Genomic DNA, 13,628 nt, shown 5'->3' on the forward strand with positions numbered 1-13,628 from the left:
AGGAAGGAGGGAGCAAGGAGTGGTCTTTAAATAATTGCTTTAGTTTTGGTATTTCATGCAGTCTTATCCAGATTTATTTATGCACCAGATTTATTTTTATTTTAATTGTCCTCAAGCATATGGGAGGAATAATTTGTGGAGCTAATGGACGACTAGACTATGTCAGTAGCTCTGGTGCATTCCTTTGTTGTTGTTGTCCTATCAAAAATTCATCTTGCACAAATGTTTAGTGCACTGTGGTCTGCTCACAGTGGGGGCGTGTCACTGATAGTGTCACTGGTACAGCCAGGGTTTGCTGCGTAATCAAGACGTCTTATTTCAGTGTTGAAATAGTGACGATTGACTCTAATGCAGTTTTCCTCATGAAACATACACCATTGCCAAGCTTCCTGTGAGGTCTCTGAAGAAGAGCCTGTAAATCCCTGCACCAGCTCCTTGTACTTGCTCATGCATGATTGTTAAGTGGTGCTTCCACTTACTGCAGGCCTTTCCCAGGAAGTCAGTAGGAGTGGTGAGGGATGCCTTTCTGTTTCAAGTGTTTCAAGTTAAACTCTGGCTATGATGAAGTTAGTGGTGAACCTCTCACTGAGATCCTAAATCCACTACAACTGTGTCTGTGAAGAAAGTCAATTGCATCTCTGCAAGAATGTAGTAAGGGTAATCTTGGTCATAACTTGCAGGTAGCAGTTATGGCGAAGCCATGTCCCATGTATTTCTTCAGTAGAATCAGAATCGTTAGTTGTATCCCATGGTGCTTACAAACTAATATGTGATGTTATCGCTGTATGTATAGGATAACGCAGATACACAAAAAAACCAAGGATTGTTGCCTTTGCTCCCAGTGCTGTGCACTCTGTTTTCAGGATATGTGTGTATTCATAGTAAGAGGATCCTAATTTCCTAAGGTGATACCTTTTTTTTTTCCCCTTCTTCGCCCCGCCCCCCTCCCCCCCCCACTATAGACCTTTTATATTCCACATAAGCATGCATTTTAGTGAAAAGGTGTATAAATTAAGAATTCCTTTAAAGAAGAAAATGTTGTTCTGGAAGTGACATTTCCACAGACAGTGGAAGCTAGATTACGCTTTTTGTACTGAATATACTATTTCTTTTCTTCAGTCGTTAAACTTAGTTCCCTTTCTTTCAGGGTCAGAAAGCATAATGTGAAAGCTTTGTTGCTTTCTTTCCACTGGTTGAGGTCATATTAAGATTTTTTTTGTTAGTGTTCTTCTGTAATGACAGCTTTATCAAACTATTTGTCTTATCGTCTATTTAAATGTGACTTAATTTGTGTTTGCATCTATTCAAAGATGCTGAGGGCATTTCAAATACTGTACTGTTCTGAAATCCCAGGCAGCAAATTCTGCAAATCACCATGGTAATATGTGTGTGTATGTGGGAGGAAGGCTAGAGTCAGAATCTGCGTTAACAGAATCTGTTAATATTGCATATGCTCAGTGTCACTAGCACTGCTTGTTCTTTGATGTAGATATGTCCTTTGCTTAATTAAAAACAAAGTAATATTACGCGGCTAATAGTGCTTATAGTCTGATTCTTAATCAGATTTCTTTGTAACTAATCCACTGAAATAATCAGGTATGTGGGTAATCATTGAGTCTTCTTTCTCTTCAGGAAATGGCATATAAGAATCTTGTAGCAAGAAAGTTCAAAGCTTCTTTGTTGCCTCTCTAAGATCTTATGGATAGGCTTAAAAGTGAGTGTTTTACAGCTAGAGCTACATACTGAGGACACTCTACTACTGATAGCTCATGTCCTGGTGGTTTCTGCCAAGTCATTGTGAATGTTTAAGGCTTTGATTTGGGTAAGTCTGTCTGGATGCTTTTGTACATGCACTTGTTGCCGTAGACACAGAATTAGTTCTGAAGAAAAAAAAAAAGAGGAACTGTGTTCTGTTTTATAGTGCTGAAGCTGGTTCTTAATAATTAGCCTTAGTCAGTGCTGATGACAGATCAACTTACAAGTTCCTATGAATTTGTAGGAAGACTGGTTGTGCTTTGTGTGTGGAACAAGGGGAAGTTAAAACTGACATTTTTTGACTCTTTACTACTGTAATCTAAATAAACTGGGGGGGGAGAGGGGAAGAGAGGTTTGTATGATAAGGGGGCTGGAACGCCTTGCATAAAAAGACAGGCTCAGAAAGTTGGGGCTGTTCAGCCTGGAGAAGAGAAGGCTTCATGGAGACCTCAGAGCAGCCTTCCAATATCTGAAGGGGGCCTATAAGGATGCTGGGGAGGGAATCTTCCTTAAGAACTGTAGCAATAGGACAAGGGATAATGGGTTTAAACTGAAACAGGGGAAGTTCAGGTTAGATATAAGGAAGAAGTTCTTTCCAGTGAGGGTGGTGAGGCACTGGAACAGGCTGCCCAAAGAAGTCATAAATGCTCCATCCCTGGCAGTGTTCAAGGCCAGGTTGGACAGGGTCTTAGGCCACATGGTCTAGTGTGAGGCGTACCTGCCCATGGCAGGGGGGTTGGAACTAGATAATCCTAAGGTCCTTTCCAACCCAAACCATTCTGTGATTTATTTTACCTTTAACTGTATTGATTGTCTTAAATTTTAATGGGTTGCAGTAACTTACTAGTTTAAAAACAATGGCTCACTGCTATTGACAATTACAGGGCATTGATACCAGTTCAAAATGCAGACCAAGTTACAAGATTTGTGTCAGATGGCCTAAGAGAATGGGCTTCTTCGGTCTTCTATTTCATTGAGAAACCCTATAGCAAAACCATGAAGAGGGATGTAGAGTTGAAATGCCCTCTCTATATCAGGGTTCAGATGAGTCAGGGGAGGTTCATGAGAGCTGCCTGTGCCACCGGCAGAGTGGAGTAATTAGCCTTGTGTGACACGAATACTCAGCCAAACTGTCGTGAGCTGACACAGTCAGATGTAGGTCTGAGCTATCCACGTGTGTGTTCACATCACTTGGTGTATTTTGTTTTCACAGTGTTATTCACTTGTTATATGAAGTCTGTCATAGTAATAATGTTTATTACTATGGTATGTTTTTCTTCTCAATGCCAGGCCTCTTTTGAGAGGGTAAGTGTGGGAAGTGATGACTTTGAAAGTCGTTGCCTTAGAAAAACAAGCTGCGGTTTTTCAAGGCTCTTTTTGCAAAGGCTGAATTCTAGTGCGTAGGGAATGGAGCTGTTTGTATAGCTGATGACATTCTAGGTTGTTTCTTTGCTTGTTGAAGAAGATGTTTAATGTCTGTCTCAGCCTGTCTACTGTTACATACGGGATTTGTAGTAGCACATGGGTTGATTGTCACCTGTGTGATTTAAAGCAGACAGATGAGGTGAGTGTTCATGCTAGATTTTGAAGCAAAAATTTAAGTAAATTACATCCTTTATCTGATGAATCAGTTAAGTTATTCATAGCAAGTTCTCGAAGTCTGTGTCGGCAGGTATGAAAACATAGTACGTGCTTCTGAAAAGCATACTATTAAATGCACCTTCCACCCACCAAACCCCCTGATGGTATTAGACTATCAACCATTTACTTGTGAAAAGGAAAGCTTTTACATATGGTAAAAGAGATGACTGTTAGATTTAGGTTGTATGCTAGTAAAAAAATCTGAGAAAGAGGTGTTAGCACACAGATACTTTTTCCTTCTTTTTGTGAAAGGCTTCGCCTCTCAAACATTATAATATATATTGAATTTTTCCATATTAAAAATCCAGTGTGTCTAATTTGAATGAAATACAAGATTTCACACCTTTCATAGCCGAATTTCTGCACTCCCAACCTTTGACCCAGGTATCTTTCAGTCTTCTCCTTAGAGTGTTCATATAGTGTCGTCCATTCATTATCCAAGTAGACACACCTGTGTCACTGATAAGCAAAAGAATTTAATTAGAACAGAGAAAAAATAAGGAAGCTTAATGCCAGAACAGATAAACATGACCTGGGGGTCAGCCTTCTGTGGGTCTGACTCTTAGTAGTTTCCAAGAGAATTATTATTGTGTTGGGTTTTTTTCTTGGGGAGATTTCTGGAGGCCAGTGAGGGTAAATGTAAATAGTATAAAATAGTGAAATGTCTTAGTGTTGCCATCTTCTAAGGATCTCTTGAAAATAATATTTGAGATGGGGGAAAAGATACTCAGAGATAAGTTCAAGTAGGCTGCTGTCCCAAGTCCTCTTCTAGGCTAGGTTGGTGAATAGATACCTTCCTCCTTTAGAGGTATCTAAGTATAAACTGTGTATCTGTGTTGTCCTTTAAAGGACTCTAATTTTGTGACATATCCGTCTGATGGGAGAAACTAAAACTGCAGAATCATAGAATGGTTTGGGTTGGAAGGCACCTTAAAGCTCATCAAGATCCAGCCCCCCTCCCATGGGCACGGGCATCTCCCACTAGACCAGGTTGCTTGAAGACACATCTAACCTGGGCTTGAATACTTCCAGGGTTGGGGCAGCTTCTGTGATTCTTTGTGCCTTGACTTACATTCAGTGTTACAACCTTATGGCTCTTTTGCTTCCCAATATGCACAGCTCTGAACTCACTGACATTTATTAGCTCTATGCATATTCATTATGGCTCTATTAAATGGAATGGTGTACAAGTTATGAGTGTCATAATGAAATGATAACATATGCTGTAATGGCTATCTGCAATTTTCTGTATGTATGTGACTTTGCCATTGATTGGAATGGAAGGATGATTGTAGATCTGTGAGTATATACTATATATGGCTATAGAGATATGAAAATTACTTTGCAGGTGCAAAACTAATTCTTGGAATTTCTTCCATTTCTGTTTTTAATGGCTTGCAAAAGCATGAAAAAGTCAGGTGTTCTAATCAAGATAACAAAACCCAATATCAAGCGTAGATTTTTTTTTTTTTTTTTTTTTTTTTTTTTAATAGATAAACTGATTTAACTGGTGAAGTTCAATGTCTGGATTTCCCCGCCCCCCCCCCCCCCCCCCAATGGGAAGGACTGGATGTTAGCAGGCTATTTAACTCTTCATCTACCATAAACTCCTGGCTTCTTTAGCTTAGAAAATACTTCTCCTTAGGACACAAATGCATTTTTAAATCTTAAACTTTACTTAGTGTCTTCAAGTTCTTTATCAAATTTCAACCTGGTTTATGTAATTAGAAAACAACTTGGAAAATGCTATGGGACTGCACTAATTATTTTCTCTCTGAATTTGATACATTTAGTAGTAACAGAATTTATCTGCTCAAGTGTTAATCCTTACGACACTTTCGTAGCTGCCCCATAAAAATAGACTTCTTTGTCATTTAGATTCTCTAAAAACAATGATTTCTCTTCAAGTAGAAGCACTGTACTAATAGATATGTTTCACCTTTCTAGGGCAATCTGTAGGCCATTTATCATATTGATTTGTACTTTTATCATCCTTGTTTTCATACAGTGTTTTTATACTGAACTTCTCAAAAAGGCTAATATGCCTTTTAAGCTGTGATGGACTAAGTGAAATAAATCATCTGAGCAAATAATGTCAGAATAATGATGAAATTGCCTGCTAATGTTGCAACATTAGCAATTTCTTATAACTGGTTAAATCACTAATTTAATTATTATTTAGAAATACAGGACATATACTGAATTGTTAGCTCTGAAAATGAGGCTTCAGACAAGCATGAAGCTAAGAATTCTCATGCAAATACTAACACTTAGACGATTGCTATTTATAACTGACATTCTTAATGAATGAATGATGTAGGCAAGTCTTCAATAAGCCATCCAGACTTCATAGAAAGTGGTTACAGCTTGATTAGTAGTGTGCCTTGGCAGTACCTGCAAACAACTGTTCTTTCCACTCTGCTGGCTGGTAGTCTGTGCCAGTTCATTTAATAGCCTTTCAAGCCAGAAGTCTACCATTTATAGGAGTGGTTTTGTGAATTAAATTGTCCATTAGGGTGTGGGTTTAGTCTACAGGCTTTAATTATCTGGGACTCTAGCTGTGACACGATGACTTACAACTTCTGGTCCAGATCTCATTCATGATTGACTTTTAAAAATATTATTGTACAAGGATGGTTTTTATTTTTGTATTGTGACGCTCTTACAGTGTGGCCCTAGATTTCTAATGCTACAGTTTAGGCAAGTGTAATTCATTTATTTTCTACGTAGTCTATTTTTCTTTAAGGAGATGGTTGCAAGAAGACATTTGGCTTAGAAGTCATAAATATAGTTACTCTTGTATCTACTGTTACGTCACTTGTAATAGCATTTATACATATTGAAATGGCCTATACAGAATTTCAGTCTTTACACAGTTTTAGGTTGTTATTTGTACTGTTAACATGTACTCTATGCTAACATCTCATAATACAAGATTGTCTCACTTTTCTCTCTGTAAAATTTACTAATATGAATCTTTCTCTGCTTTGATTTCAGTTGTATTGCATTTGGGTGAGGAGGTCCATGTTTAACTACAGTTAAATTAATTGGTTCTCCTGTCTGTATCAGATATTGTCCACCGTCTTTAACTCAAAGGTAGCCAACTTTCAGTGAGTGACAATTCAGTTATGAAGTTGACATCTACTCTAAAAATGGATGTTTGCCTTGCTGTCTTTAAGGTTTTAATTTGCTTTCTTATTGAACTTGTTAGGCAACCAGTACAGTGTCATGTGTTATAAGCTGCTTGCTCAGCTGTTTTGTCTGAGAAACACTTTATTGTGATGTGATTATTTTACCAGGGGAAAGAAAACTCATCAAAACTCTAAGGTTCTAAATATAGTTCATGTGGAACCCAAGTGTTGTGATACTGAACTGTTTTCCCTGTGTGCCTCTGTTCCTCTCTTTATAATGTCCTCCTTTGCTCCGACTAGATGTCCCATCTTTGGGGCCTCTGTCCAGTAACTCTGGACATCTTATAGTCTGACAGGTTTATTGTTCTGTTAATTAAAGTTTACTTTTGTCTCTGAATTATTCTGAGGTAACTGAAGATAGACAAAGAGTAAGAAGCTGTTGTCTGACTCCTTAGCCAAAGAAAGGAGTCCCAAATATTCTTTCCACAGAGTTTCCTCATATCATGCTGGGGCAATGCAATCATCAAACACAAACAAAATGGCAGTTACAGCCATTTCCTAATACTGTTCCTCTTAGTAATCCACCGTTGTGAAGTCTTTCTTTCTGACCACCCAGATTTCTATCCTAACAAAAAAGGTGATCAAAGCTTTCTGTCTCTTTGACATGTAACGCTGTCCAGACAAGTTTCGCTCTTCTCTTTTCCTCCCTAGCATTCTTCTCTTGATTTACCTTTTTTCTCTCATCTGCCTCATCTCTTTCTACTACATAAATTTTTATGACAGTCTCTTCTGAAAACTACAGGGGTAAAGAAAAAAAACCTCTGGATTTTACTTTTTAATCTGGTTTATGACAGTCTGAGAAAAAGCAGGAGGCTGTTCCCTAGTTTGCTTGCAAGAAAGGGCTGAAATATGACAAACAAGGCCTCTATGAAAGTTGGCAAGGAAATGTCTTGCCATGGAGTGTGAAAACACTGGGAAGCTGAAGTGTAGATCAGTTATTTTTTCGAGGGCTTTTGCCTGTTTGGGGTTTTTTGATTTGTTTGTTCATTTAGTTTTGTTTGGGGTTTTGTTTGTTTGCTTTTGTGTTGGGGTTTTTAATAAAATCTACCAAACATTGCCCTACCTAACATAGGAGATGCATAAAATTTAATTTACTACAACTTTTACCTTATTTTACGTGAACATTTGAAATGTGATATGGATTGTTTGGGGTTTTTAGCTTTCCTCACAGCTTCTGTTTGTTTTGAGGCCCGTTTCCGATATATGACTGCTTTCACAACAGTTTGCCATTATGGGTGGATGCCCTCTGAATACAGCGGTGTTCTGGTTTGTTGGGGTTTCAGGTTTTTTGTTGGCCTTTGCCCCCCTTTCCTTTGCCCCCCTTTCCTTTGCCCCCCTTTCCTTCGCCCCCCTTTCCTTCGCCCCCCGTTTCTCCCCCCCCGTTATTCCCCCCCCATTTTCCCCCCTCTTTCCCCCTCCTTTTTTTTTTTCCCCTCCCTTTTTTTTTCCCTTTTTTTTTTTCCTTAAATGCAGGTTTAACATCAATAAATAATGTGCTGCTACTCCAGCAGATTTTAGAGCAGTGATTCTTCTTGTCGATCAGAGCCAGCTCTTGTGGATGTTTTTCCTTTATGTTATTGCCTGCAGTACTTCTTTTAGTGAGAAATTCTGAACTTGGTAGCAGATGTCATAGGCAATAATTCAATTACAAACTTGTTTGCTAAACCTCACGCATGTCATGAGATTTAACTGCCAAATTACATTTTTTATTGGGCACTTGGGTCAAACCAGTTATTCCCTGAACTGCCTGCTATTGCCAGTGATCCCAAGGCTGATCAGTAAGAAGGATTATCTAAACTTGCACAAAAAATGTTTGAATATACATCTGGTTTAGGGTGTTTCCACCAGCCCCTGCTGGTACTAAGGTCTGACCCTAGCAAAGGGAGCTGCCAAAACTTAAGTAGTTACTGCTATTGAACCTGTGCTCCCTATTTATTTCCTTTAACTATGTCATACATATATATACATTAACAGTGTGTAAACATGTTGTTAGGATGAGAATAAAGCATACCAAAGAGTGCACAAATCAGTGAAGGTTTTTTGCCAACACAGCAGTGAACGAGATAGCCTGTAATCCTTGAATTCATTCACAAATGGCAATAGCTCAGCTGTCCTGACATCTGTGGTACTCTGCAAGGGAGAACAGTTAGAGAAACTACTGACTCTCTTGGTAGCTACCTCTTAATAGCTGTTTTCTTCATGCTAACATGAAATTACATTGCTCTTCGTTATAAGTAATTTGCATTATGAAATGTAAGAGATGGCATAAGTAACTATTATTTTCCTTCCTTGGTCTCTAGAATTGGGGATCTCTTCAGTGAGTAACTTGCTGCTTGAAGAAAGGACTAGACTAACTGAAGTTGCGGAATTCAGGTAGGCAATACTGTCAGTTTACTTTTCACTTTAAATGTTGAGGTAAACATAGATGACAGATCTATGAATATTTATTGTGGCATCAAAACCATCAAAGCGTGATAGGGATTTTAACCTTAAGTAGGTTGGATCTGTTTTCATGGTGGTTCTCATGAAGCAGCGTTTAAAGTGCATCTGTGGTGATGAGCCGCTTGATAAGAAGTCCAGCAGAATTATATATGCAAATTTCCTTTGTGCTCATAATAAAAACAAATTGATTAATATTCATATGTAATTTAGACTAACTTTTAACAGGAGGCCCAGGTACTTCGTGACCCTCAATTAATTTAGTTATTTAAATTGTCTTGTTGCCCCAACAGACTCTGATATTCATGGTATGTGCAGCCACCTGTACTTACTTCTTCCTTAGTTTTCTTACCAAAGTATATTCTTGATGGATTTGCTAATTACTTTATGTCAATTTCACATTCTGATTTCCTTGTTCAAAGTAAGCTTCTAAATAGGTCTCCAGTACCTAATCCTTCAATAAGATGATGAAACTCCTTTGGTGTTCCTTGTGTGATACTTTTCATGGCTTTTAATAATTTAACTTGCAATTTAATATCCTGTGCTACTGCTTATCCTGCTTTGCTTAGCTTTGAAGGACCCATACATCTTGCCTTTACTACTTTCTAATTCCCATCAAGTACACATGCTTTGGTGTGGTGTTAAATAATGTAGATGAATGGCCAGTGTTTTTAATCAGCTGAATTTGCCTCCAGCTAAATTCTGGGATAGATCTATTCCTATTTGACTTTAGTAAGTGATATGATTGCAGAGCATTTATGTAGGGTTAATTTCTGTGGGTTACGCAAGTACTGATGTAACAGTTGAACCCTGAAACTACTGCTGGTTTCTTATGAGCTCGTTCTGTACAGCAACTTTAATTTTAGAAGCTTGTAAATTCTACTTTAATGTTATCCTTTACTGTTTCATATTTTACTGTCTAAAAATTCAAATGAACCATGCAGAAGGATTCTGTTAGGTATCAGTACTTCAGGAAATATGCATAAAAATCTTACGCATGCTGCTTCCTCAGAAAGAGGTGTAACTTGTGGAACATATTGCACAACTCTCATTGAGAGCGAAGCCTGCAAAACACTGTTTCATTTCTCAGGTACTATGTAGTAATCTATTTTACCTTATTCTTTGTGCTTCTGAGCACCATTCATGAAGTATGTCATTTAGGTAGCAGTCAAACTTGATGCTTTACCGTAAAAATGCCCAATTTATGCTGAATTTCATTTAAATACTCGTAAATGGCTAACGTTACAGTTTTCTTCTTTCTCCCTTCCCCCATGTTCCTTTGACAACTCCGAGGTATTTTCAGTATGACTGATGATACCAAACATGTTTGGGCTTATCCTTCATACTGTGCACTTCCTTTCTATGAACACACCCAGGGTTTTTTTTTGGCTCTGATTTCACTGTTACTTGTCAAATCTTTCAGCCAGAGAGCCCAGGGAAGGAAAAGTCCGCACATTAATTGACCCTGGAGAATATGTGACAAGGAGGTGGTTTTATTACTAGCATAATAGTGAAACTGGAAGTGTAAGTGGCATACCAAAGAGCTGCAGTCTCTCCTGCTGGCCCTGCAGTTTCTCCTCTGGCCTGCTCCCACCTCTGGAGCATCCCCAGATGTTTATGTACCCAACCTATGAAAAAAAGTTTAATTTTAGAATGAGAGTTGGGTGTGAGGAGGAAGACTCTCTGTCCTTAAGACTCTGTAAGAAGGAAGGAAGAAGGAAATGGTAGCCCGATCAGGAAATTTAAAATTAAACTTTAAAATTTCCAATCCTTAAAACCCCATAATCAAAAAACCCACCCTGTGGAGGTGAGGGGAGTGGGGAGAAGAGAAGGCAGGCACTTGAGTAGCAGATGTAGGGGTGATAAGACCAGGTAAGAAATGATGATGTTTGAAGAAGATGACTGAGAGGAAGAGAGGAGAGTAAGGGCTGTACTGCAAGCAGCGGAGGCATGAATGATTGCTGATGCAGGAAGACGAAATGGGAAAGAGACAGGACTTCTCCTGAAGCACTAGTGTCAGTGGTTATCGCCTCTGAAGCAGGGGAGGCAGGGAGCCAGAAAAACTCCACAGTGTAAAACGTGTATTTCATTCTTGTGCCAGAAAGAAGTGAAGTGCAGTGGGTGTTCCCAGCCTGTTGTCTGCCCTTTCTATACATGGTCCAGAAGTGTCTGCAGGAAGCTTCAGTCACAGGTCAGCAAGCCTGACTTGGCTTGCTAGCAGCTATGAAGTTGGTGAGTGTAAAATCTCCATAGACATCTTCGGGTATGTTTTTTTCTAGCCTAGTAAAACAAAAACCCATGCCTAAAGTCCTAATACTTCCTTTATCTTAGGCATTTTGAGGTACAAACTGTCAGTTTGAAAGACAGTGATGAAGGACAATGCACCAGGGCCATTCCCTGCTGCCTCTTGATCTAGAACCCTGCAACTTTTCCCTCCCCTTTACCTTTGCAATTGCGTGGCTGGACTTGCATCTTCACTCGCATAGCCAGTGTTCCTTGTTGCATGGCTTGTGCATGACCACGTGGTTGGTGGATGTGATTCCAGTCATGTGAAGAAGAAGGTGTAAGATGTAAGGCTTACATGATGATTATTATGTAAGGCTTATGATTACTATTCTTAATCATAGTTAGAATATTCCTCATCTGGTCTCATGATATTCTGAAACACATACTTTAAACTGCTTAGAGAAGACCCAAAACAATCTGGGGGAAAAAAATCCAAATGTGTCTTCCTTATCTTTTCCATTCTAGTATTGCTACTTATCATCTAATTCACTAAAGGTCTAAAATACTGTGGTAGGGGAGAAGTGGAAAAAAAGTATTTTTTCCCCGTCTGGAGGTAGTGTCAAAATAGTAGTGAATTTTAGATAAATGCATTTATACTAGTAAACAACTTGAGTTTGTCAAGGAAGCCCTTACTCCATTCACATCTTGCACTAGAAGTTTCTGCAGCACTTCTGCAGTACAGTGTTGCAGCCAGAAGTACTAGCCTAAAATGTTAGCAGGCCATTCATGTGTTGTGTTTGTCTTGCCACCACAGAAAATCATGCCCATCTTTAAAGTCTGAAATATGTCATCTTCTGCTTCACTTGTGTAGTATATGGCTTTCAAATTTGGTTTGTGGGCTGTCTTTTCTAAGATTTTAATGCATTTTAGTTTCCTGTTTAAGAAAGCGTTTAGACTTCATCTGCCATGCTTTAATCGGTTCTGTATGACTCCAGTTTAACAATAGATTAATGAAGTTAGAGCAATGGCAAAAGGAAGTTTTAGTCCACTTATTTAATTGAAGTTTATGGTGCTGTTCACTTTAAGGAAAAAGGAGAAAAATGCATAATGTTGGATTTTAACAGTTTGTTTCATGAAGGATTTGTTTTTCAGTTTAGCTTAAATTCTGCATGCAACTCCTGAGTTCTGATCATTGCATAAATCCTGTAGGAAAAACTCTCAAGTAACACAGGTGCAAACTGTGCTCCTCTGTACTCTATTTTACATGCTCATTTGTACAAATACATTTCATTGCTGCTGTCTCTTGCACTGTTTTTGCATCTGACTGTCCTCCACTTCCTTCATTGTTAAACCTGGCTCAAATCACTTGGGTGCAGCTGGATTATGTGTCTGATCCAGCTTCTTACATAGGTCTTCAAAAATGGTTTTGATTTTTTCTCTGAAACATTTCGTTTGCATCTTGAATTAGAGCAGACCTGATCCAATTCAATGGTATTAATGCAGAAGTCCACAGTGCAACTTTTGCTGCAGTTTTTTACAGTAAAGTGGAACATGAGGAACAAAGTCACTGAAGCTTTGTGCCAACAGAAACCATAAAAAAAAGAAAGCTAAGAATCAAAGACCACCAATAACAAAATTGGTGTCTTGAAAGCCAACTTTCATTACACTTCTCTGTATGAAGAGAGTAGCAAGCAAAAAGTAGACTAGGAAAGTGTGGCTGGGAATATTGGTTGATGTCTAAATCAGACATTTAAACTGGTTTGTCCTCCTGCTGGGTAAGCCATCCTGCAGTGTAATGTGAAAGGGAAGGAAACCACAAGGCCCACAAATGGTACTAGGAAGTACACCTGCATGTTGTTCAATTACTGTAATTTGAAGTACTGCATATACATCCTGAAAGAGGTTTCATTTTTGAGGTTTTATATTTAGACTAACTATAGCCGAATGTACTTTGTAATATTTAAAGTATCTCCAACAGATTGGGTGGTTCTGTTCTATAAGTTGTTTTTTCTTTTCTTTCTGGAAGTACAGTCATATGCTGTAATCTTTTCCTTAAATTGGCTAATCTTACAAGCAGCGTGAAATATGGCACCCTGGAAAACCTGTACATTCTTCCTGCCCTCACACACTATGCTTTGCAATCATATTTTTAATTTTATATGTGATTTTTATGAAGGAAAAAACCCCCTGCCATTCTGTAATTAAGGCACAAAGCCTAAGAACTGTAAGAGTTTAATTCTGGTTTTTACCACTAAATAATCACATCTCCACAGAAAATGCCCCAAGCCAATGTAGTGCGTAATGCCAAGGACAAAGTGCTGTCTCCAGTGAGAATGCCAAGGATGAATGTCCTGAGACTACTTGAAAGTTGGCATC

At 38.6% G+C, this 13,628-nt stretch overlaps 1 protein-coding gene across 8 annotated transcripts in view; it reads left to right on the plus strand.

Annotated features, from left to right (window-relative positions):
• CDC42SE2 (CDC42 small effector 2) overlaps positions 1–13,628 on the plus strand; it is an 86,065-nt gene that overhangs the window by 8,343 nt on the left and 64,094 nt on the right. For 7 of the 8 annotated variants that reach the window (XR_003994988.1, XR_003994987.1, XM_030511427.1 and 4 more), the window contains exon 3: positions 8,888–8,960. The gene's annotated coding sequence lies outside the window, so the exon portion shown is untranslated. Of the gene's footprint in view, positions 1–8,887; positions 8,961–11,127; positions 11,259–13,628 lie in introns of all 8 variants that reach the window. The other variant, XM_030511431.1, reaches the window with a different exon arrangement.

This window comes from Strigops habroptila, chromosome Z (assembly GCF_004027225.2).
Source record: "Strigops habroptila isolate Jane chromosome Z, bStrHab1.2.pri, whole genome shotgun sequence".
Lineage (NCBI taxonomy): Eukaryota > Metazoa > Chordata > Aves > Psittaciformes > Psittacidae > Strigops > Strigops habroptila.